At 37.9% G+C, this 12,493-nt stretch overlaps 1 pseudogene; it reads right to left on the minus strand.

Annotated features, from left to right (window-relative positions):
* Window positions 1–503: 503 nt before the first annotated feature.
* On the minus strand, window positions 504–12,154 carry LOC137056107 (complement factor H-related protein 2-like; annotated as a pseudogene).
* Between the last annotated feature and the right edge of the window lie 339 nt (window positions 12,155–12,493).

A 12,493-nucleotide genomic window follows, 5' to 3' on the forward strand; every position in this document is an offset into this window, starting at 1 on the left:
ATTTAAAATTTTGGTCATTTACCTCCAAGTCCTTCATTACAGACAGTATCAACATCAGTAGGCTATACTTATTGTATTTCAGCCACACCACAAGGTGTCACTGTGGCCTCAACGATTCGCTCTCATCTACTCTAAGCTCGATTGCTATGTCTGAGGTTAACCCCGCCCTCACCATTTCCCATTAATAAATGTAGGAATAAATAAATAAAAAACAAATAAATACTTAAATAAATATACAAAGAAATTAAAAAAAGAGCATAAATAAATAAATGTAGAAAGGAATAAATATAGAAATAAGTAAAAATAGAAATTAATACATTTATAAATAAATAAAACAATAAATATATATAGAAATAAATACATAAATATGGAAATAAATGTATAAATAATTCTTTTTTGCTTCTTTTTTTTTTTTTGCTTTTCTATGTATATTTATTTATGTATTTATTTATTTTTAATATTGGCAGCTTCGACATTCCATACCATTTTGCCATCACTATATGTCAAAGATATATGCAGGAAGACAAAGACAGGCAGATACAGTTCAGAAAGCAGTTTATTCTCAAATAAACTAAAGACAGGCAAAAGCACAACACATCTAGACACACTAGACATTGTTGGGACAAATTAACATATGTGGGTAACAATGGAGACAGACAAGTAGCGGGAACAATAAGACAAAGGAACATGTGATGACTAATAACCAAACAAACAGAACATGACTGTGATAGTAAAAATGTCTAATGTACTAAATAAAAAATAGTAAAAAAAATCTCTTTGGTCTTGCAGGCCTTTTGCAATCAATTTTTGAAAGTTGTTTCATTGTACTCTGTAGGCTTTTTAATGTAATTTAATCCTCATTTAGCCTACATTAAATAAGTTAATGTTGTTTTCATGCAATTTAAACATATTGCTTTTATAATTTATTTAGTTTTAGTTGGAAAAATTCCAAAATAGAGAAAGAGAACATTTTATGTTAATTTGCTCAATTTGTTTTGGCTTATTACAGCTAATGCATCAGTGATGTTTAATTCTCCTTGTCACACACACTCAGGTAAAGCCATCACTCCATCATTACATGATTGTCTTAGGCCATTGACTTTTAAATCTTTTCCATCCTGACATACAAAGCTGATGCTATCCTTGTGTTCTACTAATATATCTTTCTGTCTGCCCCATTGCAACTTTATACCTCTCTTATTCATTTCCTCCATCGTCACTGAACAGGGCTCTGAAACAAAACCAACATCTCATTACACATTCACTGATTCATCGGAACCAGAACTACAACTTCAACTACAAGATTACATCAAACATAGAAATAAATACATAAATAAAGCACAGTAAGGAAAGCAGTTCATACTTACTTAAACACTTAATATTTCCTCTCCATTGGCCTTGTTCACAGGTCAAGTAGTTGGAGTCGGGCTCTTCCAGTGTGTATTTTTCTAAGCAGCTGTATTCAACTCTCTCCCCTGAACGGTATTCATTTTTTGTCATTTTTGTTTTTTTTCTGCAAAGTCCATGTTTGGTGGTGGCCCACACATTTCTGAAGGCAAAGCAAAGTTATTTTTATTTTTAGACAACTAAGACAACCAAGTAAATGTGGTATTGCTAAATCTTAATATTAGCCACATGCCTTTTAATAGCTTTAAATCCCTATCCATGTAAAGCATGAGAATCCATGCTCATTTTTCTAAAATGCTTCAACTTCGTGTATTGATTCATGTATGGATCAGGGTTGAATTTGTCTTTATAATATAGTATAAGTTCATCTAAATACTAGTTTTTTTCTAAGCCAAAGTTGGGCGTTTGCTGTAATATGTGCAATAGCGATGCTTGCACACACTGCTAATAAAATTCAACTAAGCATGTGACCTTACTTCCACATTTAGGGCACTGCAAAAAAATGCTTTTCTTACTTAGTATTTTTGTTTTGTTTCTAGTCAAAATATCTAAAACTTCTTACTTAAGAAACATTTATAGACAAGTAAAAAATTATTGTCTTGTTTTGGAAAAAAATAACTCACAATAAAGAGAGTTTTTGCTTAAAATAAGCAAAATAATCTGCCGATGGGGTAAAGCAAAATAATCTTTATTCAAACAGAAAACATGATTATTTTGCTAACCCCATTGACAGATATTTTGAGCAAAAACTCAATTTTGAGTATTTCAATTTTTCATTTTGAGTAACTTTTTCCCAAAACAAGACAATTACTTTTGCTTGTCTAGTAAATACTTCTTGTTTTAAGAATTTTTAGATGTTTGGACTAGAAACATGACAAAATACTAAGTAAGAAAAGCATTTTTTGCAGGACGTGTAAATTCCTTTCCTATCAAAATTAAAAGTTCTCATATCTGTAACATGTAACTTACATACCAGTGCATTGCTGTATGCCTGTCCAAACAGTCTGGTGATTACAGGTGATTTGTACAGGCTGCTCTGGTTCAAACCCAGGATGACATTTATATTGTATTCTTGAATAGATTTGGTATTTTGGTCTCCACTCCCCCACAATATCTGCATTTGCAATGTTTGGTGCTGCACACATTTTTACTGTAAAACAAAAAAATATCCATCATACTAATTTGAATTCATATTATATGCTCAAATTGTAAGATTTAATATCAGAACATACCAGTACACAGTGGTTTTGGTGTCCATCCGTCTCGTGTGCATGTGGCCACTGCTGCGGTTTCTTCATAATCAGACAGGCAAGAATAATATTTTGTTGCTCCCAATTTCATATCTCCTCTGAAGTAAGACTGCGGCCTAGACACATGCTGGTCATGTGGAACTTCACATGTAATATCCGAAACATGTGAGCTACTGGCGAAGCACAAATTAAAGAACATAGACACAGCCGAATCATTTCCATAATGACCAACAGAATCTATGGAGAGAAGTGCAAATTAAATCTTAAGGCTTTTTTGGGGTTGGTAAATAATGGCACAAATATCAGTTAATGGACTAAATCACCTTGCATAATTCATTTAAATACTCTCCTCCCATAAATTGTGTGTCTGAAAGGGAAACTCCTACAAGTGCATATGCAATCAGGTCAGCCGCAAAAATAACTCTGTCCACACTTTTTCAGCTTTAATTTTTCACTGCGTGTCCTGACAGTAGTTTTTTTTTTTTTTTAAGCCAAAAGAGGGTTTACGCAGGCACAAGATGTTAGTAAATCTGGCCCTTTGTCTTTTGCAGAAAACAAATGATTCTGAGAAATAAACAGTTGTATATTTACAAAGTGCAGATGCTGAACATATAATTAGAATATCATCAAAAAGTTTATTTGTTAAAAAAAATATTTATTCCACTAATTCCATTCAAAAAGTGAAACTTGTATATTATATTCGTTCATTACACACAGACTGACACATTTTAAATCTTTATTTCTTTTAATTTGGATGATTATAACTGACAACTAAGCTGGGCATACACTCTGTGATTTCTATGCGATTTCAACAAGGTTACCTACTCACACTGTACGAGTACACTGTAAAAAAATATATGTTAAATAAGTTATAACAACATATGTTTTTACATTGTTATCAAAATAAATTAAGAAACGTTAGACTTGTTTTTATTAGTTATACAAGATGTAAATCATTTTTTAAAGTCAGTTTAACATAATTTAAGTTAAAAAAATAAACATCCAAGTCGATTGTACTGCAAAAATTCAAAATTTGCCTCTTTTTTTTTTACAGTGTAGATCATATGCGATGCTAGGCCAAAGCTCATGACTGATGTGCTCTCACTGTGCGGTGCGACTTGCGAAAATGCACAATAAAACCCCCGTGCCTTGTTATGACAATAGTCCATGCTGTGTAATAGAGAGATAGCCTATCAAATGCATTACCTATCGATATCAAGAGGATTTAGAATTTATGTTTAAAAATTATTATTATTATTATTATTATTATTATTATTATTATTATTATTATTATTAATATTATTATTATTAGAGTAACCTAGGCCTACTTTTATTATTAAATATTACATTAATTTGCACACCCCCCCCCCCCAACAATTTCATAATGCATAATCGACACACTGCATAATAAAATAATAGATAGATTACTCCTTACTATTTAAAAACATTTAGCCCCGATTAAACAAGGAATTATAGGTCTATAATTAAATGATTATCAGTCTATAATGTCAGAACACTGCAATAATGTCAGTCTCAATGAAAAGTAAGAGCATATTTATCTAAAAACGACTTGTATAACATGAAACGGGCCTACCTCTCTTCTATTTTTTTTTGTCACAATATGGACCTAAAGAGAAATATTAAGAAAATAAATTAAGACAATAGGCTATGTTATCAGCATGTTGAATTAGATCCATCTCTCGTTGTTTGAAAATATGCGCCGAAATTGCTTGTCAGATTTTACTTTCACTTTCTGTAGGGATTAATTGACTGGGTTTGAGATGGCGTTGGCACATTGTGATATCCACTGACTCGCCTTCATGAACTAAAACGGGAAAAGAAAAAAAAGCTGAAAAAAAGGACAACATGACCTTGTGTCAAGATAACGGTTCCCACTTCCTGTCATAATAAGATTAAGTAGGCTAAATATCAATTAATATTAAATACAAGTAAATAAATAAATAAATAAAGTGTAAAAGTAGAACAAGTAGGCTAGCCCTAAATTAAAAATTAAATGGTTAAACTTCTGCTTTCACGCAGGTGCAGTGAGGGAAAATAGGGCAATCAGTTTGTGGTTTTGCTTCAGCTGTGCGATAACCTCACGAGGGGCACACCAGAAATTCACCCTGCCATCCGATTCCCTATCGGGTGAGGTTTGTCGCCTCTCGTTTCCCCCTGTACACTGCACGAACACTTCACGACAAACGACGCACGATAAACCTGAAAACTGGTGCGACCCAGAAAACTAGAATATTGTGAAAAGGTTAAATATTGAACACCTGGTGGCACACTCTAATCAGCTAATTAACTCAAAACACCTGCAATGGTCTCTCAGTCTAGTTCTGTTGGCTACACAATCATGGGGAAGACTGCTGACTTGACACTTGTCCAAAAGACGACCATTGACACTTTGCACAAGAAGAGCAAGACACAAAAGGTCATTGCAAAAGAGGCTGATTGTTCACAGAGGTCTGTGTCCAAGCACATTAATAGACAGGCAAAGGTAAGAAAAGATGTGGTAGAAAAAAAGTGTACAAGCAATAACCATACCTTCGCAAAAAAAAAAAAAAAAAAAGCTTTCTTACTTAGTATTTTTGTCTTGTTTCTAGTCCAAACATCTAAAAATTCTTAAACCAAGAAGACCAAGAAGTATTTACTAGACAACCAAAAGTAATTGTCTTGTTTTGGGGGAAAAATTACCCAAAATTACAAGATTATTTTGCTTACCCCACTGGCAGATTATTTTGCTTATTTTAAGCAAAAACTCTCTTAATTTTGAGTATTTTTTCCCCAAAACAAGACAATAATTTGTACTTGTCTAGTAAATGTTTATTAATCTAAGATTCTTTTGAAATTTTGACTAGAAACAACACAAAAATACTATGTAAGAAAAGCATTTTTTGCAGTGACCCTAGAGAGGATTGTAAAACAAAACCTATTAAAAAAATGTGGTGGAGATTTACAAAGAGTGGACTGCAGCTGCAGTCAGTGGTTAAAGAACCACTACGCACAGACATATGCAAGGAAGACATAGGTTTCAGATGTCGCATTCCTCAAGCTCCTCTTGAACAACAGAGTTTGTCAGAAGCATCTCGCCTGGGCTAAAGACAAAAAGGACTGAACTGCTGCTGAGTGGTCCAAAGTTATCTCTGTTCTCTGATGAAAGTAAATTTTGCATTTCCTTTTGAAATCAGGGTCACAGAGTCTGGAGGAAGAGAGGAGAGGAATACAATTCATGCTGCTTGAGGTCCAGTGTAACTCTTCCACAGTCAGTGATGGTTTGGGGTGCCATGTCATCTGTTGGTGTTGGTCCACTGTGTTTTCTGAGGTCCAAGGTCAACACAGCAATATATCAGGATGTTTTAGAGCACTTCATATTTCCTGCTGCTGACCAACTTTATGGAGATGCAGATTTCAATTTCTAAGAGGACTAAGCACCTGCACACTATGCCAAAGCAAACAGTAACTGGTTTGAGCAATCTGGGCTCTCATAACACCTGAGCAGCGCCACAGACTGATCGAGTCCATGCCACACCGCATTGCTGCAGTAATTCAGGCAAAAGGAAACCCAACTAAGTATTGAGAGCTGTACATGCTCATACTTTTCATGTTCATAATTTTCAGTTGGCCAAGATTTCTAAAAATCTTTTCTTTGTATTGGTCTTAAGTAATTATTCTAATTTTCTGAGATACTGAATTTTGGATTTTCCTTAGTTGTCAGTTATAATCATCAAAATTAAAAGAAATAAACATTTCAAATATATCAGTCTGTGTGTAATGAATGAATATAATTGTGGCAAGGGGGGTGTGGTTTTGTGGAGTCTGTGGAGGGAGAGAGAGTGCGGAGCCGAGCGGGGCATAAGTGGGTCAAATGCAAATGAATAACACCTGTGTCTGATTGCAGTAATTGGTGTGGAGAGACTGCATAAAGCCCGTGGACAGGAGAGAGAAGACAGAGAGAGTTGGACTGGGACTGCGTGTGGCTTGCGGACACTTGTCACTTGCGGACCTTGTGCAATCGCTCGCGGGCCTCCACTGAGAAACCCATCAAGATCTGCGGGCCGTCAGGGAGGAGCAGCAACAGCGGTTCGAGGCGCTCCTCCAGGCCCAGCATGAGGACCGCAAGCTGTTCCGGAGCTGGATAGACCGGGAGGTTCGGGCCAGTCCCAGACCCGCCAGCGACTCGGCCCCCACCATCTCACTCCCGAAGATGGGACCCATGGACGACCCGGAGGCATTAATCAACCTCTTCGAGAGGTCCGCCGAGGCTCGGGACTGGCCCAAAGATGACTGGTCCATGCGGTTCCTGCCGCTGTTATCTGGAGAAGCGCAGGTAGCTGCTCACCAACTGCCAGTCAAGAACCTCCTGGTTTACGAAGATCAAACATGACGATGTAAACACACAGAGTTTTTTGCTGAAGTGACATGCACGTTCCGCGTGCCTGCACAGTGACTGGTTCGCTGTGCCACTGCTCACAGATCACGGCCAAACATTCACTGCTAAAATGCACGACGAAGAGGAACCGACTGCCGTTTCGTACCAGAAATCATCTTTTTGGGACTATTTTGACAACAAAAAGGAGGATGTTGACCAAAAAGAGGTACTTTGCATATAGTGTCTTGTGGCCACAAAACAAGAAAACACCACCAATTTGTCTGACCACTTAAAACGGCACCACAAAGCTCTCTACGATGAATACAAAGCAGGGCTCGACATTAACACTTGTCCGGGACAAGTGGATTTTTTGAAGGGACAAGAGTAAGATCATTTTACTTGCCTGACGGACAAGAGCCTGATTAAAACAAAAAATAACTAGCGAATCACCAAAATGCAAGAATGTTTGTGCATTAATTTAGTGTAAGTGGCGATCGATAGTGGATAATAATATTTATCCTATCCTCCGCTTTGCAACGGGCGGTTCTTCGACTCTACGCCGTGCATTAAAAACCTTTAATGCCTGGCTAGCCGTGGATTATCCCTTACATAATGAACTGACGATAATAAGGTCGCGCTGTTGACGCTCGTGCAGCCTCTCAAGGAGAAATTACAACACTTGAGCGTTTTCCTGAATACCATCACGACTGAAAATGACACTGATTTCATATGACAGTTCCATAAACAACTAATTAACATTCACTTACATTTTAGATGCAATATTTAGTGTTCTATATTTAGTGTTTGTTCTATTTCAGCAGTGATAAGCAACAAGCGTGAACGATTCAGCGTTTGAATGAATCGTTTAGTTTCATGTTTACACATACTTTCCAACATTTATTTTTGTCACTTGTAATTAAGCTTGCTTATTACTGAAATTATTAATATCATTGAATGGTATTTATTGACTTTAGCCTGGATTGATGGCTCTCAATAACGCAATATATATTGTTGGGGGAAAAAATATCGCAATGTAATTTTTTTCCAATATCGTGCAGCCCTAAAGCGCGCCATCTTGCAGTGGGTCGCCCAGCGGTTCCAGACCCTGGTGCTTGAAGGGTCCGGTCGGCCCTTTGTCTTTGAGCACCAGCTCCGGGACTCGTGCTGCAAGTGGCTGATGGATGAGGAAAGCGACGTTGAGGAAGTCATCGATTGCGTGGATGCTTGAGCAGTTCATCGCGCGGCTTCCGAGGAAGACTGCGCAGTGGGTCCAGTGCCACCGCCCGACGTTGCTGAACCAGGCCATCCAGATGGTGGAGGACCAGATGGTGGCGTGTCACGGGGTCGGCGAGCCCCTTCCAGCGGTTTCTCTCTCTCTCCTCCTTCCCCTGCCCCTTCTTTCTCTAAGCGTGTTCCCCCTCCCAGATCTCGAGCCGGGACGCACACACCCAGACCGGCGCCCAGGGGAGGGGGAGGGAACCCCAACTCTCTTCCTGCTTCCTCATCTCTGGCACTCTCTCCATGCCAATTAATGGACCCACTTCCAGCCACTAGGGCGGCGGGGAGGCCTGGGCCGGCTTGTTGGCGCTGTGGGGACCCGGGACACTTTATTGATCGGTGTCCTATGATGGACATGGGGACGCTGGTTGGGGTCTCCGACGCGCCACAAGCTGGCCCTGATCAAGCTGGCCTGTACCAGATACCTGAGAGTATCAAGGGGGGTACGTTTCAGGCTTTGGTGGATTCAGGGTGTAACCAGACCTCCATCCACCAAAGCCTGATTCCACCTAAGGCATTGGGTAACAGCCGCATAAGGTGAGGTGTGTGCACGGGGAAGTGGTGAACTTGAATACCCGTGGATATTCAATTTTGGGGGCAAACGCATAGTGTGGAGGTTGCAGTTTACCCGCACCTCCGGCATCCAATAATTCTGGGGACGAATTGGTCAGTGTTTAATAAATTATTAGGGTACTTATGTGTGGATGCCTCTTGGGGGAGGAAGGGAAATAGGAGGGTAGCGGTCACTCAGCCGGGCGAGGTTGATTCGGGACCTCTGGGAGCGGTTCTGGGGGAACAGAGCGTGATGGGACTTCCCATCTTCCCATTCTCACCGATCAAGGCACGGGGTTTATGTCATGGACTATCCGCAAACTTTACGAATTAATGGGCATTAAGGCGATCCGTACCAGCGTCTATCACCCACAAACAGACGGGCTGGTGGAATGTTTTAATCGCACGTTAAAATCCATGATTCGAAAGTTCGTTTATGAGGACGCCAAAAATTGTGATAGATGGCTTGAACCTCTGTTGTTCGCTGTTCACAAGGTCCCCCAAGCCTCCACGGGGTTTTCCCCCTTCGAGCTGCTCTATGGACGCCAGCCACAGGGGGTGCTGGATGTACTTAGAGATGCTTGGGAGGACGGAACTTTGGCGAGTAAGAATTAAATTTAGTATGTCATGGACCTGAGAGCAAAGCTCCACACTTTGGGGCGGCTATCAATGGAGAATTTGCTACAGGCTCAAGACAGACAAAAACAGCTCTACAACAGAGGTACGAAGCTGCAACAATTTACACCGGGAGATAAAGTGCTTGTATTGCTACCTACATCCAGCTCGAAATTACTCGCAAAGTGGCAAGGACCCTTTGTGGTCACACGGCGAGTCGGAGAGCTCAACTATGAGGTGATATGGTCGGATAGGGACGGGGCACGTCAAATATACCACTTCAACCTTTTAAAAAAATAGTCAGAGGCAGAGTCAGTGATGCTGGCTACGGTAGCGGGTGGGGAGGAGGATCTCAGGCCAGAGGAGGTCCAAAAACTCCATTCTCTCGCTCTGGCCTCTGGGGGAGACCACCTCGCAGCTCACTGAGGTGAAACATCTACAGGCAGAATTTGCTGATGTGTTCTCGCCGCTACCAGGTTAGACTGACCTCATCCAGCACCACGTTGAGCTGGAGCCAGGCATGGTCGTTCGCAGCCGGCCTTATCTTTTACCGGAGCATAAAAAAAGGTAGTACAGGATGAATTAGAGGCGATGCTGGACATGGGGATACTAGAAGAATCCAGCAGTGATTGGGCGAGCCTGATAATTTTGGTGCCCAAAACGGATGGCTCACTTCGATTCTGTGTGGACTATCGAAAAGTCAACGTGGTGTCAAAATTCGATGCGTATCAAAATCAAAATTTCTAGCCAATTGAGAACAATATTCAGGCTAGAGAAACTCACATTAATGTTGAAAAACCTCATAAAATGAAAATGTCATGCCATGGGACCTTTAAATAATAGGCTGTGTTACACTTTGCATGCAAATGCTGTTGCCTCATGATTTTCTCCAATAAAAAAAAATTAATAAATAAAATAAATAAAAAATCCTTTCAATTAAAACTTAGAAATCAACCAATCAGTTGGACCTTTTCTAAAGCATGACTGTAATACAAGTAAAATAATCTCATTCCATTTTCTCAAATTTTAAAAAATATTGTTTTGTTGACTGCATTCATCAAGTTCCGCCTTTGATCTTTAAACACACATCTAGCTAAGCGCAAACTCATTTTATTTAATGTATGGGAAATAAATAAAAAATAAGATAACAACAAAACACAAATTGGCCCCAAATCATTTAACTACGTTATTAAGCTATTTTCTTTTTAAATTTTTAATTTTGAATGTAAGGTTAATCGGTTCATCTATTTTTAGAATTTTCTGTTTAAAATTGCCAAATGTTCCATTTGAAATTTGCCAGGCATGCTAAATGGAAAAGAAAATCACATGTTTGTGTTTTCCATTATGTCACAAAGTATGCGTGCACAAATTCAAAATGCAATTGCAAATACTATTTGCAATTACTTTTGAAAATTGTCCAGATTATAATTCCATAATAAGAAAACAATTTAACTAATTTGTAGTAAACCAAATTTAGGACTAAGATAAAGATACATTGCTTTTTTTACTCTGAATATATTTAATATAGATACATGCATCACTTATACTCAAGGGTTATGTTTTTCACTTTAAAATAATACAGATTACTAGTAGTTCTTGAAGAGTGACATGATAGTGATGCCTTTTTGTTTCACCACATTGAGAGTAAAAAAGACAATTTCTCTCAAAGTTATTAGTTCTTAATGAGGCCAAACTCATGCATTAATTATTGATTACTTAATAAAGAACTATCTTACACTGTAAAAAAAAATGTTGTTGGTTTTTGTTGGTTTAATTTAAAAAAGTAAGTAACCTGGTTGCCTTAAAATGTTGTGTTTATTGAACTTAAAAATTTAAGTTGATTCAATGAAGGAAATTTGTTCAATAAATAGAAACTCAAAATATTTTTGTATCTGAACCACATAAAAAATTTGATAAATCAGTGTCTGCGTCATCAGAAATAAAACACACACAATTACCCAATATGCGTACAAAATCTTTTAATAATATTTTAATAAAGGTTGTCGAATCTCCAAAAATGTTCATTGTATTAACTCAAAATTTTAATTTCAATGAACTTCAATGAATTTTAAGGCAACCAGGTAACTTTTTTTCTAAATAATTTTTTACAGTGTCATAAATTATATATTTCTTACTGATTAGTTAATCTTGTGTCATATTAAATAAAAGTAGTAGCTGAAGCGTTAATGTAGTATGATGTGGTCATTGTCAATTTTCTCACTTGCAATGGTTCCATTTTCCTTTTTCACAATTTAATTTATACATGCCAGTAAAATGCCATGCAGTTCACTTTCACTGTTTCACTATCATAGTATGAAGCTTTTGCAACTTGCACTATGTTTCCATATGTAATGTCCTTTTAGAGCCATTTGTTTATGTTCCGAGAGATGCAATTGTTCCCATAAGAGTTCACATCACTCGGGTTCTAGCTTAGTCTTCAAGCACGAACAAACATACACAAAGACTTTGCTGTTAGGTTATATTTACGCCAATACAATCTAAATTAAATAGACATTCAAATAAATAACAACACAAAAATCACTTGCCTTGACATTGGGCACAATTTAAGGAAAACAGCCAAAAGACGAAGCCGAAGAGTTTTACTGGAACTGTCATTTTGGGTTCAATTCACAAGTGCCCTTTCTGGTCTGTCTCTGATACTCTTGCCTGCTCGGAGATCAACAAGTAAAAGTCATAAGTCAAAAAGGGGTTTTTCCTTACACCAGAACAATCTTTGCACAAGCAATATTTCCTGTTTAGAAAAAAGAAAAAGAAAAAAAACCTTGTTTGATGCAGCAATATGTTTTTGTCATTTAGACACATCACCAAAAGATGTTACATTAGAGAAGTCAACCTTGAGTCATATTTATGAAACATAGGAAGCAAAGGGCAGGTTACATCTGAACATCTGAAGCTTAATCCTGTTAATGTGTTTCACTGGCCCATGCTTGAATTAAATCATAAATTACATTATGTGGTCAATAAATCTGTTCCATACAGCATTAGAAATTAGTGA

This window comes from Pseudorasbora parva, chromosome 21, assembly GCF_024679245.1.
Source record: "Pseudorasbora parva isolate DD20220531a chromosome 21, ASM2467924v1, whole genome shotgun sequence".
NCBI lineage: Eukaryota > Metazoa > Chordata > Actinopteri > Cypriniformes > Gobionidae > Pseudorasbora > Pseudorasbora parva.